The 19,159-nt window shown below is 38.0% G+C and overlaps 1 protein-coding gene across 7 annotated transcripts in view; it reads left to right on the top strand.

The window, feature by feature from the left end:
* The window catches only part of MGAT4C (MGAT4 family member C), a 948,770-nt gene that overhangs the window by 353,713 nt on the left and 575,898 nt on the right, over nucleotides 1–19,159 (top strand). For 5 of the 7 annotated variants that reach the window (XM_032297125.1, XM_032297109.1, XM_032297140.1 and 2 more), the window contains one exon: nucleotides 13,360–13,423. The exons of the other annotated variants lie outside the window; for them this stretch is intronic. The gene's annotated coding sequence lies outside the window, so the exon portion shown is untranslated. The remainder of the gene's footprint in view (nucleotides 1–13,359; nucleotides 13,424–19,159) is intronic. 7 annotated transcript variants of the gene reach the window in all.

Genomic DNA, 19,159 nt, shown 5'->3' with positions numbered 1-19,159 from the left:
TCAGACCTGGACTAAGCAAGCCTAATAGACATTTAAAGAACTCTCCACCCTAAATCCACAGAATATACATTCTTCTCAGCACCACATCACACCTACTCTAAAATTGACCACATAATTGGAAATAAATCACTCCTCAGCAAATGCAAAAGAACGGAAATCATAACAAACAGTCTCTCAGACCACAGTGCAATCGAGTTAGAACTCAGAATGCAGAAACTAACTCAGAACCACAAAGCTTCATGGAAACTGAACAACTGGCTCTTGAATGTTGACTGGATAAACAATGAAATGAAGGCAGAAATAAAGATGTTCTTCGAAACCAATGAGAACGAAGACACAACATACCAGAATCTCCGGGACACATTTAAAGCAGTCTCTAGAGGAAAATATATTGCAATAAGTGCCCACATGAGAAGCAAGGAGAGATCTAAAATTGAAACCCTAGCATCAAAATTGGAAGAGCTAGAGGAGCAAAATCAAAAAACTCAAAACCTAGCAGAAGACATGAAATAACTAAGATCAGAGCAGAACTGAAGGAGATACAGACACAAAAAACCCTTCAAAAAATCAATAAATCCAGGAGCTGGTTTTTCGAAAAGATCAACAAAATAGACAGACCTCTAGCCAGATTAATAAAAAAGAAAAGAGAATAACCAAATAGATGCAATAAAAAATGATAAAGGGGATATCACCTCAGATTCCACAGAAAATCAAACCATCATCAGAGATTATTACAAACAACTCTATGCACATGAACTAGTAAATCTGGAAGAAACAGATAACTTCCTGGGCACTTGCCTCCTCCCAAGCCTAAACCAGGAAGAAGTTGAAACCCTGAATAGACCAATAACAAGGTCTGAAGTCGAGGCAGCAATTAAGAGCCTACCACCCAAAAAAATCCCAGGTCCAGATGGGCTCACAGCCAAATTCTACCAGGTGTGCAAAGAGAAGCTGGTACCATTCCTCCTGAAACTATTCCAAATAATCCAAAAAGAGGGAATCCTTCCCAAATCATTTTATGAGACAAACATCATCCTGATACCAAAACCTGGCAGAGACTCAAAAAGAAATGAAAACTTCAGGCCAATATCCATGATGAACATAGATGCAAAAATATTCAATAAAATACTGGCAAGCCAATTGCAACAGCACATCAAAAAGCTTATCCACCATGATCAAGTAGGCTTCATCCCAGGGATGCAAGGCTGGTACAACGTACGCAAGTCTATAAAAGTAATTCACCACATAAACAGAACCAAAGACAAAAACCACAGGAATATCTCAACTGATGCAGAGAAGGCCTTTGACGAAATTCAACAGCGCTTTATGCTAAAAACTCTCAATAAAATAGGTATTGATGGAACGTATCTCAAAATAATAAAAACTATTTAAGACAAACCAACAGCCAATATCATACTGAATGGGCAAAAACTGGAAGCATTCCCTTTGAAATCTGGCACTAGACAAGGATGCCCTCTCTCACCACTCCTATTCAATATAGTACTGGAAGTTCTAACCAGAGAAATCAGGCAAGAAATAGAAATAAAGGGTATTCAAATAGGAAAGGAGAAAGTCAAATTGTCTCTATTTGCGGGCGACATGTTTGTATATCTAGAAGACCCCATCGTCTCAGCCCAAAATCTCCTGAAACTGATAAGCAACTTCAGCAAAGTCTCAGGATACAAAATCAGTGTGCAAAAATCACAAGCATTCCTATACACCAATAACAGACTTAAAGAGAGCCAAATCAAGAACAATCTGCCATTCACAATTGCTACAAAGAGAATAAAATATCTAGGAATACAACTAACAAGGAAGGTAAAGGACCTCTTCAACGAGAACTACAAACCACTGCTCAACGAAATAAGAGAGGACACAAACAGCTGGAGAAACATTCCATGTTCATGGTTAGGAAGAATCAATATCGTGAAAATGGCCATACTGCCCAAAGTAATTTACAGATTCAACGCTATCCCCATCAAGCTACCAATGACCTTCTTCACAGAACTGGAAAAAAACGCTTTAAACTTCATATGGAACCAAAAGAGAGACCGCATAGCCAAGTCAAATCTAAGAAAAAGAACAAAGCAGGAGGCATCACACTACCGGACTTCAAACTATACTACAGGGCTACAGTAATCAAAACAGAGTGGTACTGGTACCAAAGCGGAGATATAGACCAATGGAACAGAACAGAGGCCTCGGAGGCAACACAACATATCTACAACCATCCAATTTTGACAAACCTGAAAAAAACAAGCAATGGGGAAAGGATTCCCTGTTTAATAAATGGTGTTGGGAAAACTGGCTAGCCATGTGCAGAAAGCAGAAACTGGACCCCTTCCTGAGGCCTTACACTAAAATTAACTCCAGATGGATTAAAGACTTAAACATAAGATGTAACATCATAAAAACCCTAGAAGAAAATCTAGACAAAACCATTCAGGACATAGGTGTAGGCAAGGACTTCATGACCAAAACACCAAAAGCATTGGCAACAAAAGCCAAAATAGACAAATGGGACATAATCAAACTCCACAGCTTCTGCACGGCAAAAGAAACAGTCATTAGAGTGAATCAGCAAACAACAGAATGGGAAAAAAATTTTTGCAGTCTACCCATCTGACAAAGGGCTGATATGCAGAATTTACAAAAAACTAAAACAGATCTACAAGAAAAAAACAAACAAGGCCATTCAAAAGTGGGTGAAGGATATGAACAGACACTTTACAAAAGAAGACATACATGAGGCTAACAAACATGAAAAAATGCTCATCATCACTGGTCATCAGAGAAATGCAAATCAAAACAACACTGAGATACCATCTCACTCCAGTTAGAATGGCGATCATTAAAAAATCTGGAGACAACAGATGCTGGAGAGGATGTGGAGAAATTGGAACACTTTTACACTGTTGGTGGGAGTGTAAATTAGTTCAACAATTGTGGAAGACAGCGTGGTGATTCCTTAAGGGCCTAGAAATAGAAATTCCATTTGACCCAGCAATCCCATTACTGGGTATATATCCAAAGGATTATAAATCGTTCTACTAAAAGGACACTTGCACATGAATGTTCATTACAGCACTGTTTACAATAGCAAAGACCTGGAACCAACCCAAGTGCCCATCAATGATAGGCTGGACAGTGAAAATGTGGTACATATACACCATGGAATATTATGCAGCCATCAAAAATGATGAGTTCATGTCCTTTGTAGGGACATGGATGAACCTGGAAACCATCATTCTCAGCAAACTGACACAAGAGCAGAAAATCAAACACTGCATGTTCTCACTCATAGCCGGGTGTTGAACAATGAGAACACATAGACACAGGAAGGGGAGCACTAAACACTGGGGTCTGTTGGGGGGAAAGGGGGAGGGATGCGGGGGTGGGGAGGTGGGGAGAGAGAGCATGGGGAGAAATGCCAGATATAGGTAAAGGGGAGGAAGGCAGCAAATCACACTGCCATGTGTGTACCTAATGCAGCAATCTTGCTTGTTCTTCACATGTACCCCAAAACCTAAAATGCAATAAAAAATTTTAAAAAAAAAGATAAAAAATACTTAGTTCAGAAAACTAACAGTCTTCTCATGAAGATTTAATGCAGCTTCCAAGGTTATTTTGATGATACAAATATACCTCAAATATTGATTCTGTTGAATTTCTAAGGCTTTCTTTGAAAGACAATTTCAATGACAACTCCTTTCCTTCTGTCATAGTTTCACCTTTAACTTTTCAAACCTTGTCATTGCCTCCTTCTGAGTCAAATTGGTCGATAATCTGAGTCTTTGATTATCCTCTCTCCATTTATTTTCCCTATAATTTTGCATGTTTTTCTAACAAATAATGCAGTGTTCTTGTCACATAGTACATATGAATGCTAATTTATACATTTTTTTTACTATTTATAATGGTAATTATACCCTAATAATGCATGTTTAATATGCCTCCAATTTCTTTGGCATGCTCTTTTTTTTGTCAAAATATCTTAGTTTAATTCCATTTTTTTTTAAATTTTCTATGCTTTCATCTCTACAGTTTCTTCAAAAGATTTTCAACTTTTGAGTCACAGAACAGAGGAAGCAAATATAAAATACACTGTGAAAAAGTGTTTGAGACAAGATTAGAAAGGCCAAGATGTTCAAACACCATGTATAATATTGTGATGCTTTTCTCATTTATATCAACATCATACATAGACACCTTACATACATTTAAAATGGTTTCCATGTAATTTTAAAATTCTTCCATTTATAATGGGAGATATAGCTCTTTGTTTTTTTTCCCACATACTGGTTTATTTAAAATATTGCAGTAAATTTTATGAAAATAAGTCAATGTTTTCCATGTGAAATTCAGCCAAGGGTTTTGAACAATATGTATTTAAAGTACTAACCCATTGGGATAGGTCAAATCTTATATATTTGACTATTACTTATTTTTATTAGAGACAGCATCTTACTCTGGCACCCAAGTTGAAGTACAGTCCCATGACCATGGCTCACCATGAACTCCCGGGCTTAAGGGATTCTTCCATATCAGCCTCCTGAGTACCTGGGCCTACAGATGTATACCACCATGGCTTGTTATTTTTTAAAATTTTTTTGTAGAAACAGAGTCTTGCTATGTTGCCCAGGTTGGTCTCAAACTTCTGGCTTTAAGTGATCTCCCTTCGTAAGTCTCTCAAAGTGCTGGGATTATAGGCGTTAGCCACCATGCTGGCCAAGTCTTTTCATTTTTTTCTTATGATACTACACTCTATGTGATGCATGTATTTTGAGCTCTTTCCATTATAGACTTTATCATATCATATGATAATTAGGTTTATGTATTTGTCTTTGTTTTTTTTTTTTTTTTTTTTTTGAGACGGAGTTTCACTCATGTTACCCAGGCTGGAGAGCAATGGCGCGATCTTGGCTCACCGCAACCTCCGCCTCCTGGGTTCAGGCAATTCTCCTGCCTCAGCCTCCCGAGTAGCTGGGATTACAGGCACGCACCACCATGCCCAGCTAATTTTTTGTATTTTTAGTAGAGACAGGGTTTCACCATGTTGACCAGGATGGTCTCGATCTCTTGACCTCGTGATCCACCCGCCTCGGCCTCCCAAAGTGCTGGGATTACAGGCTTGAGCCACCGCGCCCGGCCTGTATTTGTCTTTCCTATCAGATTACTAACTTCTTGAAGGCAGGAACTATGCATTATTTTGTATAGTATATTTCAGTTTTTGTTACAGTAAATTATGGGAGCATTTTAGCCTCACGTAATATTTATTAAAGCGAATATAGGGTACACATTAAAATATTGATGGTTTTCAGCTATTTGGAAGGCTGGGGCAGAAGGATTGCATGAACCCAGGAATTTGAGTCTAGACATGGCAACAGAGTAAAAATCTGTCTCAATCAATAATTCAATCAATCAATCAATCAATCAAATAATGATGGCATAAAGGTATGCAACAAGTGTCATGGTTTTTTTACCCAGGTGCCATGACTCTTAATTTATTTTACTAAGTTTTATGAATCAGGCAAACCAGATAGATTGAGAAGGAGCATTCAAAGAAATTGAAAGTGATAGATCATGTCAATTTTATTTTTTTAAATGGACTTAAATAGATTTTTAAAAGCTAACTCAATCTATGATTTCCCCTTATTTTTCTGCAATGTTTGTGTAACAGAGAGTATAGATGATGATAACCCATGCAGCAAACTAAAGGGACCACTGTTTATTGTTTTCTGTGAACATAAATTTGAATTATGCAAATAAACAGCACTGTGATTGACAAGAATGTCTCATGTTAGTAAAAATTTCATTGAAAAAACAAAAAGAAATCCAAACAACAAAAAGACAAAAGACATATTTTCTTATGTCTTTTGTCTCTTTGGTGTTTGGATCCCTTTTACATATTTTTTATACAGAAGTAACATTAATTCAGTTATGTTGTATGTACATTGAAAACTTTTAATGATGAGATCAGATAATACAAGTATTAACATTGAGCACTAGTTTTATACTTATTTTTACAAACATTGCCTAAATCATATAGGTCAAATATTAGTTGTAACAAGTTAATAATAAATGTAGTTTTAAAATATTAGCTTCTTCCATTTTCAAAACCAATGTATACATTATGACTGGTAGGAATTTTAATTTCAGTATATTTTGCTTTTAAAATAGCTAAATAGTATGTGTTTCTAATGAAAAGGGAAAAAAGTGTGAGAATTTCTCTTTTCCTTAAGTATTACTCTTTTTATTCATATGGAAAAATTTAGCATATTTTTAGTTATAGTACATCATATACTTTCTAAAAAATAGAAGATATATTACACAGGAATGTTAAAATATTCAGTGTGTTTACTGCTGAATCATTTTATGAATTATTGAACCATCTAAATACTAATAGGTAAATTTCAAATTAAGAAATATCCTAAATCTAAATGTGTCAATCTACACTGAGTGTAGAGATAGTTTGAACAAAAACTAAACGTCGGAGTGGTCTCCAAGAGAGTAGAGCTTCATAGACAAAATATTTGTTTTATCTGTGATAATGTGGCCTTTTTCTATCCAGCAATCTCGGTAGTTGTTTGCTTTTATCACATAACACTGAATTTGAATGAGGACAATGAGTGTAAAAAATGCATCTTTTTGAGGTGGGCATTCAGAGGTAACATGCACAGCTGTGTTTTCTGAGTGAATTAACGGGAACTAGGGCTATGAAATTCTCAATCAGCAGAGCAAGCTGCTTATTCTCTGCTCTAGCTCACAAAGGGAGTCACACAAGCTAAATTACATCCCAAATGTCTGGTACTTTGTGTAGTGCAATGCTAATTACAAAGGAGTTATAGAAGAATATGGCAATCTTTATTTTTGTTATTTTATATATTTGCATGCCAGATGGCATTTAAGTGGATATGAAAGCTAAATGATTATTTAAGTTAAAAAAGTTTCTTTATGGACACATTGCAATAACATTTTGGTGGTATAGAAATATATGAAATTGGTGACATAACCTTAGTCAGAATTCATATTTCACTAGTGTCTACATTTAGTATATACTTGCTGATACGGTTAAGATTTGTGTCCCTATCCAAATCTTATTTGAATTGTAATTCCCATAATCCCCATGTGTCAAGGAATAGGCCAGGTGAAGGTAATTGAATCATAGGGGCAGTTTCCCCCATGCTGTTCTGGTGATAGTGAGTTTTCACAAGATCTAATGGTTTTAAAAAAGGATCTTTCCCCTTTGCTCAGCACTTCTTCCTGCTGCCTTGTAAAGAAGGTGCCTTGCTCATCCTTCACCTTCTGACATGATTGTAAGCTTTCTGAGGCCTCCCCAGCTGTGCTGAACTGTGAGTCAATGAAACCTTTTTCCTTTATAAATTACTCAGTGTCAGGCAGTTCTTTAGAGCAGTATGATAATGGACTAATACAGTTGCCTATGCTGGCTACATTTGCACTTTCTCTTAGCCTACAAACTGTGATCTCAGGGGATTCTATCTAGCCAACTAAAGTGAAAAATGTAACATGATTGAGGTTGACAATGATTCTCTATGTTAATACCAGCACTTGCTGGGAATGGAATGCTACAGAGTTTCCATCAAAATGGAAATCCTTCAAATGGTCAGAACTTCTAACAGTACTCACCATTGCTGAGCTTTCCTAAAAGGATAGCCTTAGTGAAAGGTCAATATCACTGTCAAAGTAACGATTCTTAAAATAGTATATGACTTAGGTAATGGGGTCGTTCAGATGGAAGATTGAGAGTCAGCTATGAAAATGGACCTCTCAGAAAAACATTAAGACTAGAAATATTTGTGATTGATTACCAGAAAATTATCATTATCATCAGCATTGCTATTATTACTGTTCTGAATAAGCTGGCCAGTTGATCTATATATGCCAGTGGTCATGTTTACACATCAAAAAATCTACTCGTTAAATGGGTGAAAGAACAATTATCATAGTTCCTCCCAAGGTGAAATAAATTCATGGTTTTAACAACATGAAATTCCCATCCCTGAAACTGACACACACACACACACACACACACACACACACACACACACACACAGTAAAAATAACGAGGACAAAATTATATAAGAATTTACCTTTCCTGAAAAGTACCCTATATTCCAAAGCACATAGCCTTATAAAACAAAATATTGCCATATTAAAAATTCAGTTCTATGGTCAGTTATAATGAGACCACACCCCGTGAGGATTGGCAGTCATTTTTGAGGATTTAAAATGTTCTCTGAAGCAATGTCCCTTAATCAAGACAAATAGATCAGAATTACGTAGAAACATTTCTCAGCATCCCACTTAATAGTCCATAAATTTTCACTTCCTGTACCCTGTGGTCTTTGAAAAGAATTCCCAAAGGAGAATTCTACTACCCGTCAGCTAGAATAAAAGATGAAGGCAAAGAAGTTAAGCAGGGACATGGTACATGATCCCTAGAGTCTTATGACCTTCAAATATGAGAGCCGAAACTTTTTTCTTCTTTGATGCATGGAATAATTTTCTATTTTAATTCTATTTTTTAAGTATGTATTTTATGTGTTTCTTTCTTCACTATGTAATGTAGATCAGTCATTAAATTTCCATTTGTTTCTGAAGTATTTGAATCTGAAATGGAATTATAAAACAATTCTCAGTATCAAACACTCTAAAGAACACAGAATAAAATATCTGAAAGTGACTTCCAGTTTTTTCTTTTGTGGAAGAAGAATGAGTGTCCAGCATATATGGAATGTGTTAGAGAGGTACATTTGGATAGAGGGGAATAACTGTGTGTGTATCTGTATGTCTGTGCATGTGTGGTTGTGCCTGAAAACAGCCATAAGGTTGAATCTAAAATATGCCAATTTGGGTTTAACTTTTGGCATATATAAATTTTCTGTTCCCTGGAAAGCTCTAAATTTTAAAAACTGAGACTTTTGGGGGGTCTTACATCCTCAGCTCTAGCTGATTGACCCAGAGGTAAATCAAAGCTGTATCATCAGATCATCCTTCCTGGGTGTTTTAGCCTTATTAGAGAGGTCTAGAAAATAAAAATCACTAGCACTGAAGTTTGGTAAAGTTGTTTCAAAAGAAGTTCTCCCAACCCCAGCTTCTGTAGTTTCTTCAGCTGCCAGCATTTCCATTCTCCCAGGTGGAACATATTTTCTTAGCTGTCCTTGGCATCCTGTGAACTACCAGGCTATCTGCTGATTAAAGCCTCTTTGTAATTTAGGCAGAATCCCCTTCTGTTCACAACTACAGCAATTCTTCTTTCCTCAGCTTTATTGAAGTTTAATTGACAAAAATTACATATATCTATAGTATTTATAATATATATCATGTTCTGATATATGTGTACGGGTGAAATCTAACTACATCAAGTTCATTAAGATATCTAGCACCTCATATAGCTATCTTTTGTGTGTATGTATCTCATACTTAAGATAAACTCTCTTCACGAATTTCAGGTGTAGAATATAGTATTATTAAGTGTATTTATCATTCTATACATTATTCATCCTGCCTGACTGAAATTTTGTATCTTTTTGCCAACATCTCCCAATTTCTCTCACCTCACATATCCTGGAAACCACCATCCTACTATCTGCTTCCATGAATTTCACTGGTTTAGATTCCACCAATAAGTGACATTGTGCCATATTTTGTCTTTTTGCCTGTCTTCTTTCCCTTAGCATAAAGTGCTCCATGTTCATCCGTGTTGTCTCAAATGACATGATTTCCTTCTCTTTAGAGCTAAATGATACATTTTACACACACACACACACACACACACACACAGACAGACAGAGAGAGAGAGAGAGAGAGAGAGAGAGAGAGAGACCGGCAGGTGTTTGAGATACTGATTTCATTTGCTTTACATATAAACCCAATGGCAAGATTAACGTTTTAAGGATCCTCCATTCAGTAATCTTAATTAAATCAACTCGTTACAGGTGGTAAAAATACCAAACCATCTCTTGAACAAGAATTTGTAAGGGAGACCTGGAATCAGAGGTTCAGAAACATTTTAAAAAGTAATTCCTGCAGAGTTTAAATAACTTTTAGGGTTGGAAGTTGCTTATGAGAGTTATAAAAGTAACATACTGGTATATCAATATTAAAATAACACTACTGGTAAATAACATTACTGTCTACTAATTTTCTTACGTTAGATTTCGATTTTTCCAAGCCAAGTTTCTATCCATAGATGTAGAACAAGGAAATTTTGTAAGAATGATATTGTGCTCTTTGATATTATTTCCAGTGCTTAGAAGCACACCTCAAAATGTACAGCTCACATTCCTTGGGCATAAACATGATCCCTTTAGGAAGCTGATTTTCATTCTCGAACAAGAGGTACCACCTCGTCACAGGATCCTTAGGGTGTGGCTTCGCCACCCAGAAACCTCTGTATCCACAGGCGCCTCTGCTAGAGTTTTGCCCGTGCCTGCTGGGCTTGTTTCACCCACTTGGCCCGGCAGGCTGTGAGGCTGTGCTCGACTCATACTAGCAGCCCGGATCACATACCTGGAAGGAGGAGCCAGGCGAGGAACAGCAAGAGGTTTGTGAGAAAATGAGCACGGGTCTGCCCACTGGGCACAGCCAAGCTTACTGCCTGCTGCTACGGGATGGGAGCTCCAGGTGCCGGCACAGGCTCCTGCTTCATGCGAGGCTGCTACTGGACTAGACTTACCGTGGCTTCCGCTGCAGGCATCAGCTTCTCCATGAGGGGAACACGGTGGCACCCCAAAGCTCAGAGACACCAGGAACCACAGAACCCCAAGAGGCTGTTACAGGATGTCACAGTCCTGGGTGAGAGAGACCAGAAGTATGGACTCCCAGAAAGGGTGCAGACCTTCTCTCCTCGTCGCCCACAGCAAGTGGGTGGGGGTAGGGTGTGAGTGTTTAGCCGGTTTGAAACTGCTCTTTCAGTCCTTCTGCCCCGTTCCGGCTCCACCACTGCTTGCCGGTCGGGTGGGGTGGCTGCTGGCAGAGGGTGGGATTGCTCTAGCGGTACAGGCCTTTTAGCTCCAACCCACAGCTCAGCGAGCCAGCAGGGAAATGTTACAGCTCCTTTTGCTCCCGCAGTCTGGGGATCCCGCATCAGAAAGATTGAAGTTACAGAAATTGGAGGATGACCAAGTCTGGGAAGAGCTTTACTGGGGGAACCATACAGCTTTCAAAGGAGAGGAGACAGAGAGCGAGCAGCTCCTATCTGCAGGCAGACAGTGCCAGGTGCTGTGGGACCAGGGTTTTTATAGGCTCAGAACGGAGGAAGTTCATGCTAATTGGTTCATGGGTAGGATAAAGTGAGTGCTCATTGGTCCATGGGCAGCCATGGGCGGGCTTGGAAAAAGCACCATTCCAATGGCCATAAGTTATCGAGAAAATTCTCACTCGGGGTTGTGGCCCCCATCCGGAACTTGCAGCCCTGCCGCCAGGCTTGAGCGTCACGCCTTGCAAGGTACACATCCCTTCCCACTTCCGAACCTGTCTGCTCCTGCTGCCATCAACGTGCAGTCAGTGGCGCCCAGGCTGACTACTCTAAGGGGTGCCCATAGGCCCTCACCGAGCTACCGTCAGCCCCCAGACTCCCTTCCATGCTCATTAGCACCCAACATTTCAGCCTCAGAGCAGTTTCTGGAGCGGGCCAAGGCTGCTGGGAGCTGGCGTGTCAGCACTGCCGCTAGTGTTCACACACCTGACTGGGTCGCGACAGCCCCTGGCCTCGGCAGTCGGGACACAGCCACAACTTTGCTCCACTGCAGAGCAGGCACTGGGAGCAGGGAGAGTCCAGGGAGTGGGAGCAGGAACTTCGGAGCCTGTGGAGGCAGGGGCTTTCCCGGCACCGAGAATACAGGCATGCCCGAGTCCGGAGCCATGGTTGGGCGGCTGCAGCGGGAGCGCGGGCTCCTGCCTTGCCAACTCAGTCGGACACAGGGCTCCCTCTGGGATCACTTGTTTCCAGCACCCGCTGGCTCCGCTGAGTGCGCAACCCTGGCCGCGCCTTCCCTGCCGGAGCTAATGTCCTCACAGCGGCTGCTCCAACCGGGCCATTGCTGCCATCATTATCATGAAAATGCTTCCTTAGACGGGCTATACTTTTTACTAGCTAAGAACGCAGAAGAGCAGAAGATCAAACACCGCATGTTCTCACTCATAGGCGGGTGTTGAACAATGAGAACACATGGACACAGGGAGGGGAGTACTATACACTGGGGTCAGTTGGGGGGAAATAGGGGAGGGACGGTGGGGGGTGGGAAGCTGGGGAGAGATAGCAAGGGGAGAAATGCCAGATGTAGGTGATGGGGAGGAAGGCAGCAAATCACACTGCCATGTGTGTACCTATGCAACAATTTTGCATGTTCTTCACATGTACCCCAAAACCTAAAATGCAATAAAATGAATAAATGGGGAAAAAAAAAAAAGAACTCGGTATCCAGAGATGGGCTGCTGAAGATCACAGCCCAGTGCACGCCTCACTAGATTTGTGAGATCCTAATTAATTTCCCTGCTGACATCCTTTCACAACTCAAATATGTTCTCTTCCAAATGACCTTTTCTACTGTAAATGAGATCACACCACGTCCTTGTTTAAAACCATTAACGGGCCTCCATCTGATTTAAAACAAAATCTAAGCTCTTATGAACAGCTACCGATGCACGTCCCACCTATACTCACAGACTCAACCTGGGTCTTTCTCTCTCATTTCATTGTGTTCCAGTCACACTAACAGGCTTTCAGTTTTTCACAACTGACCAACTTATATCCCTTCACAAAGTACTTGTCTTAACTGTCCTTCTTTGTCGAAATCCTTTCCCTGCTTGTCACTTTTACTCTTCGTGTCTTCTAGAGAATAGATATAACCTCTAGAAGGGACGTTCTCTCGGTGTTCTTTCTAGAGTAAATACCCTAAAAGTGTTTCTTTTAGCACCCTGTTTGCTACTTTTATGGAACTCATCACCTGTGAAATCATTTAATTTGTTTCTATGTGTTTATTTTCAATCTCCTTCCCTAGACTGTAAGCTCTAGATGGAAAACACACTAACACACACACACACACACACACACACACACACACACACACACACAAGCACTGTCTGTGTACTTCATGGAGGTACCTGAGTCCATAGAACAGCGTCCAGGTTTGATAAATACTTTCGAATGAGTAACTACAGTAGACAGTATGTAAAACTATATACTTGTTATTTCTCCCAAAAGTTACCTCCTAATGCCTTTAATTATATGTTTCTAAGAATATTTCACAAAATTCTGCAGCATAAAGAACAGTATTCTATCTCTGTGAATTTAGAAAGGAATTTAACTTCCCTTTGCTCCATTTTTTTTTTCAGCTGTGAAATGGAATAATGTTCACCCTGCTGTGAGCCCAGATATATGAGACTTTAGGCTGTAAATGTAAGTCTTTATTATTTGGCAACAAGTAGCAACCATACTTATTTCTCACTTAGCACTATTAAATTGTTTTGCAGTCTAAATTAAATGAAGTACATTCATAATGGTTTTAAATGTTTTAAAATATTGATCTTATTTGGGTTGTGTTATGCATTTGTAGACAGGTGTTTATTTCTGGCAATGGCTACTTTTTCATCAATAAGCTAGAACTTAAATTGTAATATTTACAGATAACATAATGAAAATAATAATTATGGTTGGAATTTTTAACGCATCTAATGTGCTAGGAAAATGTGAATATATATATATTCACGTTAATATATTTATATATATATAAATGTGAATATATATATATATATATATATATTTAAGTCTAATCAACCAGGTTGTGACGTATATACATTTATAATTCATATCCGACACACAAAGAAATAGGCTTACAGGATCTGTGGGTTTTGTCTAAGTTTCTAAAGTTGATAAATATAATAACTGGATTTCAAGACTATGCATATAGACAGAAATGGAGAAACAACTCTCCCCATTCCACCTTTAGCACTGTATATTCAGTGAAGAAGGAATTGTGTATTTATATTATTTTTGTATATTATGTGCTCCTCAGAGGAAACATCTCTGCTTTCTTCTCCAACCATAAATTAAATACCTTAGTTCTGTCCCTTTGTATTTATTTACTTATTTCAGTGTGTAAATTCCACCCTTCCTACACAAAATAATGTAGACAAAATATCTGTTATTTATTTTACTATGTAAATATATTTGAATATCACCAAATAAAGCAAAAGAAGTAAGCAAAAGGCTTTTGCCTAAAGAAGTTTAAACCTTTTCCATTAGGTACTATGAAGGCACTGAGGTATTTTAGTTTCCTGAATAATATAAGTAGAATTTTAAATTTTAGGAAAATTAATAATACCTTTTAGGATGGTTTAGAGAGAGTTGAAGACAATTTCCCTGATGAGTTCATATGATAATTGTTGAAACAGATGTGTAAATAATTATGCTACAACATGATTAAGTTTTGTGATGAAGGGAATTTTTGTCAACATAATTAGAAAGAAGAGCAGCTTTTCTTTTGAAGTTTTAAAGACTAGCTTTTCCTAATCTTATTAGAAACCACAATTCAGGATAAATTTATACCAAATATACTGTTTGTTTCTGTACTCTGCTTCTATATAGTTGGAAGAATAATTATATACTTAAATGTGATCTATAAATACGTATGTCTCTATACACAAATATACATATATGTGAAGGTTCTAAGGTTTATTTTTCAATGAAATGAATATGTATACTTTGAGTTTATTTTATGATCTTTTAAAGATTATATATAAATTATACATTGTGAATCACTACTAAATAAGGTATTTAACTTGGTATTCAAAAGTATTTAAATAACTTGCATACAAATAAGTAAAATCTTTAAAGAAAATAATTTTCCACAAATACATTAAATTGGCAATTACAATAGTGTTTGCCTATCTAAACATATATAAACATAGATGAGTAAAAGTATGGCATAAAGGATAAAAATATTACCCCTGTGTACAACACTTATCATGAATGGCGCTTGCAGTACTGGAAGTTGCTTTAGGAATTTATAGGGCCAACAAGTTCATATGCCCACTGTACAGTAACAGACTCATTACAATGAGACAGCAGGGTTTGCAATGGAAAAAGAATTTCGTTATCACAGGTGCCAAAGGAGGAGGTGGGAGGAGTCCCTCAAATCCATCTCCCCCAGGGTTTTCTAATGGAATTGTTAAAGGAAACAGACTGGGAAATTGGGGTTATTGATTGGCAGGGGAATGGGGGATGAAATCATCAGGATATAATCTTTGGTGAGTCAGCTCCTGTGGGATTCTTCAGATCAGCTGGAGCCTATGGGGTCATTCAAACCAGCTAAGTCAGTAGTTTCATCAGGAGGCAGGACCTGAAAGAAAATGAAAAAGGAAAATCTTAATGTTATATAATGTTCAAGTTACTATCTATAAAAAAGTTAGAACTATATGCTCTTAACAGGGTCTATAAGATTCTGAGGCAATAGGAACAAAACAACTGTAGGAAAGCCAGTCAGACAGCAAGCTGACATAATGATTAATGCTGCATGATCTGGAAGCTTGGTTTATTTTCATTTCTCCCTTTCCCTTTTTCCCTGATTAATTTTATAAAGTTTGCAGGGATGGTTTTGGTTCCCCATGCGCTTGATCATATGTCTGTCTGGAGATGAGAACTACTATGGTGGGAATTGAGTGAAAAACACCCAGCTTTTTTTTTTGCTGGCAAGGGCAAGAGTTGGGGTAAGAGGCAGAATTAGAGGAATGAAACTGCCTGGCAGTAACCAGTAAGTGTTTACCAGTTCCTGGTCCAGGATTTCAGGGATGTAGCATGAATACATTAGGACTGCTGTCCATTGTATAAATTAGAATCCCTGTTGTCAGAATCATGAGCCCAAATTTTAAGAGTCCTTTTAAAGTAAACTGAAGACTTTATGGTGTTTGTAAGATCTTATAGACACAAAGATGCTGTTCTGTCAATCATATGATATCTGTTTTAACATTAATGCCGGTCAGTTGTTTTTGGACTCCAAAAGGAAGAAGTTTGTATGACTTCCCATCCTGTTATGGTCAGGAACTCAGTTTTAAGGTTTGCTGGGGTCTCCTTAGCCACAAGGGGTCTATTCAGTCAGTAGAGGGCTTAGGATTTTATCTTTAATTCACATTCCCCCCTTTTTTGGTCAAAATATGCCAAAAGTAGCATCAATGACCAAGCTTTTATTTCATTTCATAGTATTGCCAGGTGGTGTGGCTATCTGCCTTCTTCAATATATTCTGCTCTTCAATGGGACCCATATGGCCAAGGTCTTATAGCCAAAAGACTTATAGCCAATTAAACATTCTAGGCCAAAAAGGAATGGAGGTGGGCAGGCACTCATTGTTTTTTAAAACTCTTTTGAGCAATATAAGAGCCACAAGCCAAAAGCCAAAAAGTCAGGTTACAAATTCAATTTATCTATAAGTTCTATATATTGGGCCATTGGCATCTATGAGCCCATCTTTTTTGGAGGATTTAAACTCATTTTACTCCTCAAACCTAACTCTCATAATTTCACATGGCCATCTCTTTTACAATAGTCCCTGGTCATAAAGGGATTGAATAGTTTTGATTTCTGGCCTTGTGTCTCACAAAAGCAGGTTACATTGATTGTCGCCTTTTTCTGGGTCTGAAGATGAGGCTTTCGTTAACTTGAGTTTGATGTCAGATACTGGTGTCAACATTCATGATTAAGAGTTGGTGCTCTTTTTAGGTGAGATATGTGTTCCAAGGAGTCAAAGCCCTGTAAAGTAATAGTACAAGGATTAATTAATAGCATTTGATAAAGGACCCTTTCAAGGGGGTAGGGGGTGGGTAGAGTCCTTTAACTGATGCCTCTCTCAGTATATGTAACTATTAGATTGGAGGTGGTGATATTGGAATTCATGGTCTGACCAGAACTGTAAAAATATTTTATTACTGTATAGCTTTGATTAGGCCAACCAATAAGTCTAAGTCAGAAACTTATTTAGGATTTGATTTTGAGGATGTTTGTCAAAAATGTTAAAAGGTCCAAAACATTTGATCAAAGTAAAATCACAGTCTAAGTTAAAATAGTAGTTACTGATTTAATCAGGAGTGATAATCAAAATATTTGAAGGCAATACAGTAAGTTACATGGATATAAAATTCTTAAATGGAGTCTATCATCAACTGATATTTGGTCAAAGAATGATGGTCTGTACTTTAGTATGAATTTATTTAATAGATGATCAGTCTTAAAATAATGGTGGTTTAGGATTCTTTGGATGACCCAAACCTTGCTGCTTAAAGGGTAAGCCACAGGCCAGCATCATCAGTGTCACATGGAGATTAGTAAAAATATAACAAACCTAGGCCTCAGGATGACTCTCTAAGAAACTATTTTAATAAGATCTTCAAGTTTTTTGCGCATACCTAATCTTTGAGAAGCACTGGAATAGAATGTACTAAATCTTAAGGAAATAACCTGAATAATGACCCCATAATATGGGGCTCTAAAGGCCATGTGTGTGGAACAAAGGCAGAGAGTAGAGTTAAATAAAATTTGCAGGAGCCCACAGATTTAGACTGGGCTCCTGCATGGGCCCAACAGACCAAACCAATATAAAGCTTAATCACAGTAACTGAGCTTTAGGTAATTGCAGGAGGCTCTGTAATCAATTAACCAATTGTGCTGTAACCAATTTAGTTGTCTATATACCTTAATTCTATTTTCTATAAATGCTGTCAGGTCACATAGTTAGCTGGAGTTCTCTGAACCTGATTTGGTTCTGAGAGTGGTCTTCCTCATGAATCATTTTTATTTTGTTTCATTTTGCTTTTAATTGCTCAAATAAACTCCATTGAATTTAATTGGTGAAATAATTTCTCTCCTTAACAGTAGCAAAATAATGGGACTATACGGTTCTTCTCAGCAGTTTTTCTTAGAATTTACCTAATATAAAAACATAATAAATTTTTTAATTAGTTGATTTCCACTTTTCACACAATAGCCTGAGGAGCTCTAAGGATTCACTCCCAGTGAAACTGGTGAATATTATAAAATAACTGTCATTTCAAGTCAATGGCTCTAAGAACATACAGCAAATAAGGAATCACATATTTTTTAAAATATACCAACATTGATAACTCCTCCAAGCTTATTGAAATGGAAATTACACTCCAGACTGATATAGGCATTATTTTGGGTCCCCTTTCCCTCCAGTTTCCAGTCAGATAAGTATTCTTTCAGGAGGGTTAGATATCAGCACTTCTTACCGTATTCCTAGCTACATGTCACTGAAGAGAACAGTTCAATAGTGGAGGCAACCTTGTTCTGCTCCCTACTTAAGAGACAGAGGATCTACATTGGATACAGTACTGCTGAGTATACTGGAACCCTACCCTTCATTGTCCTGGCTTTTGTGTCAGAGGCTCCACGCTAGGAGAAGCAAGCCAAGGAAACATGGGGCTGCTGCATTCATTATCTATCAGGTTTTCAGTTCCTAAACTGGAGGCATCGCAATGAGAGAAGCATGACATTGTCTCTACTCCCAGCACCAGAGTCAGGGTTCAAAGAGTTTGCCTGGAGAAGAAGCACGATGTAGAATGGAGACTCCAAATCCCTACCAACTACATTTAATGGAAATCTATGAAGCACCTCACCCAACAATGGCAGAATATATTGTTTTCAACTGCACATGGAATATTCACTAGGATTGACCAAATTGCAGCTGCCCCCCCCATAAAATCCTCAGTCTATTCAAAAGAATAAAAATAAAAAGTGCATTCTCTAACAATCATAAAATGAAATTAGAAATCAATATGGGAAACTTGCAAGTATATGAAAGTTAAACATTCTGCTAAGTAATGAATGATTCAAAGAAATCACGAGGGGAATTAGAAAATATTTTGAGATGAATGAAAATGAAGACACATCATACCAAAATTTATGGAATGAAGCTAGGGCAATGCTTAGAAGGAAGTTTATAGCTGCAGATGCTTATATTGAAAAAGAAGGATCTCAAATCAATAACCTAAACTTCAATCCTTGGCATTGGAAAAAAGATCAAATTAACCCTGAGGCTAGCAGAGAGAAGAAAAATTGAAGATTAGAGCAGAAATCAATGAAATAGACAATAGAAAAACAAAGAAAATCAATAAAACCAAAAG

The sequence above is a fragment of the Sapajus apella genome, unplaced genomic scaffold, assembly GCF_009761245.1.
Source record: "Sapajus apella isolate SASKATOON/1434 unplaced genomic scaffold, GSC_monkey_1.0 scaffold2, whole genome shotgun sequence".
Taxonomy (NCBI): Eukaryota; Metazoa; Chordata; class Mammalia; order Primates; family Cebidae; genus Sapajus; species Sapajus apella.
The sequence above is the reverse complement of the archived record's forward strand: the minus strand, read 5'-3'. Positions and strand labels throughout refer to the sequence as shown.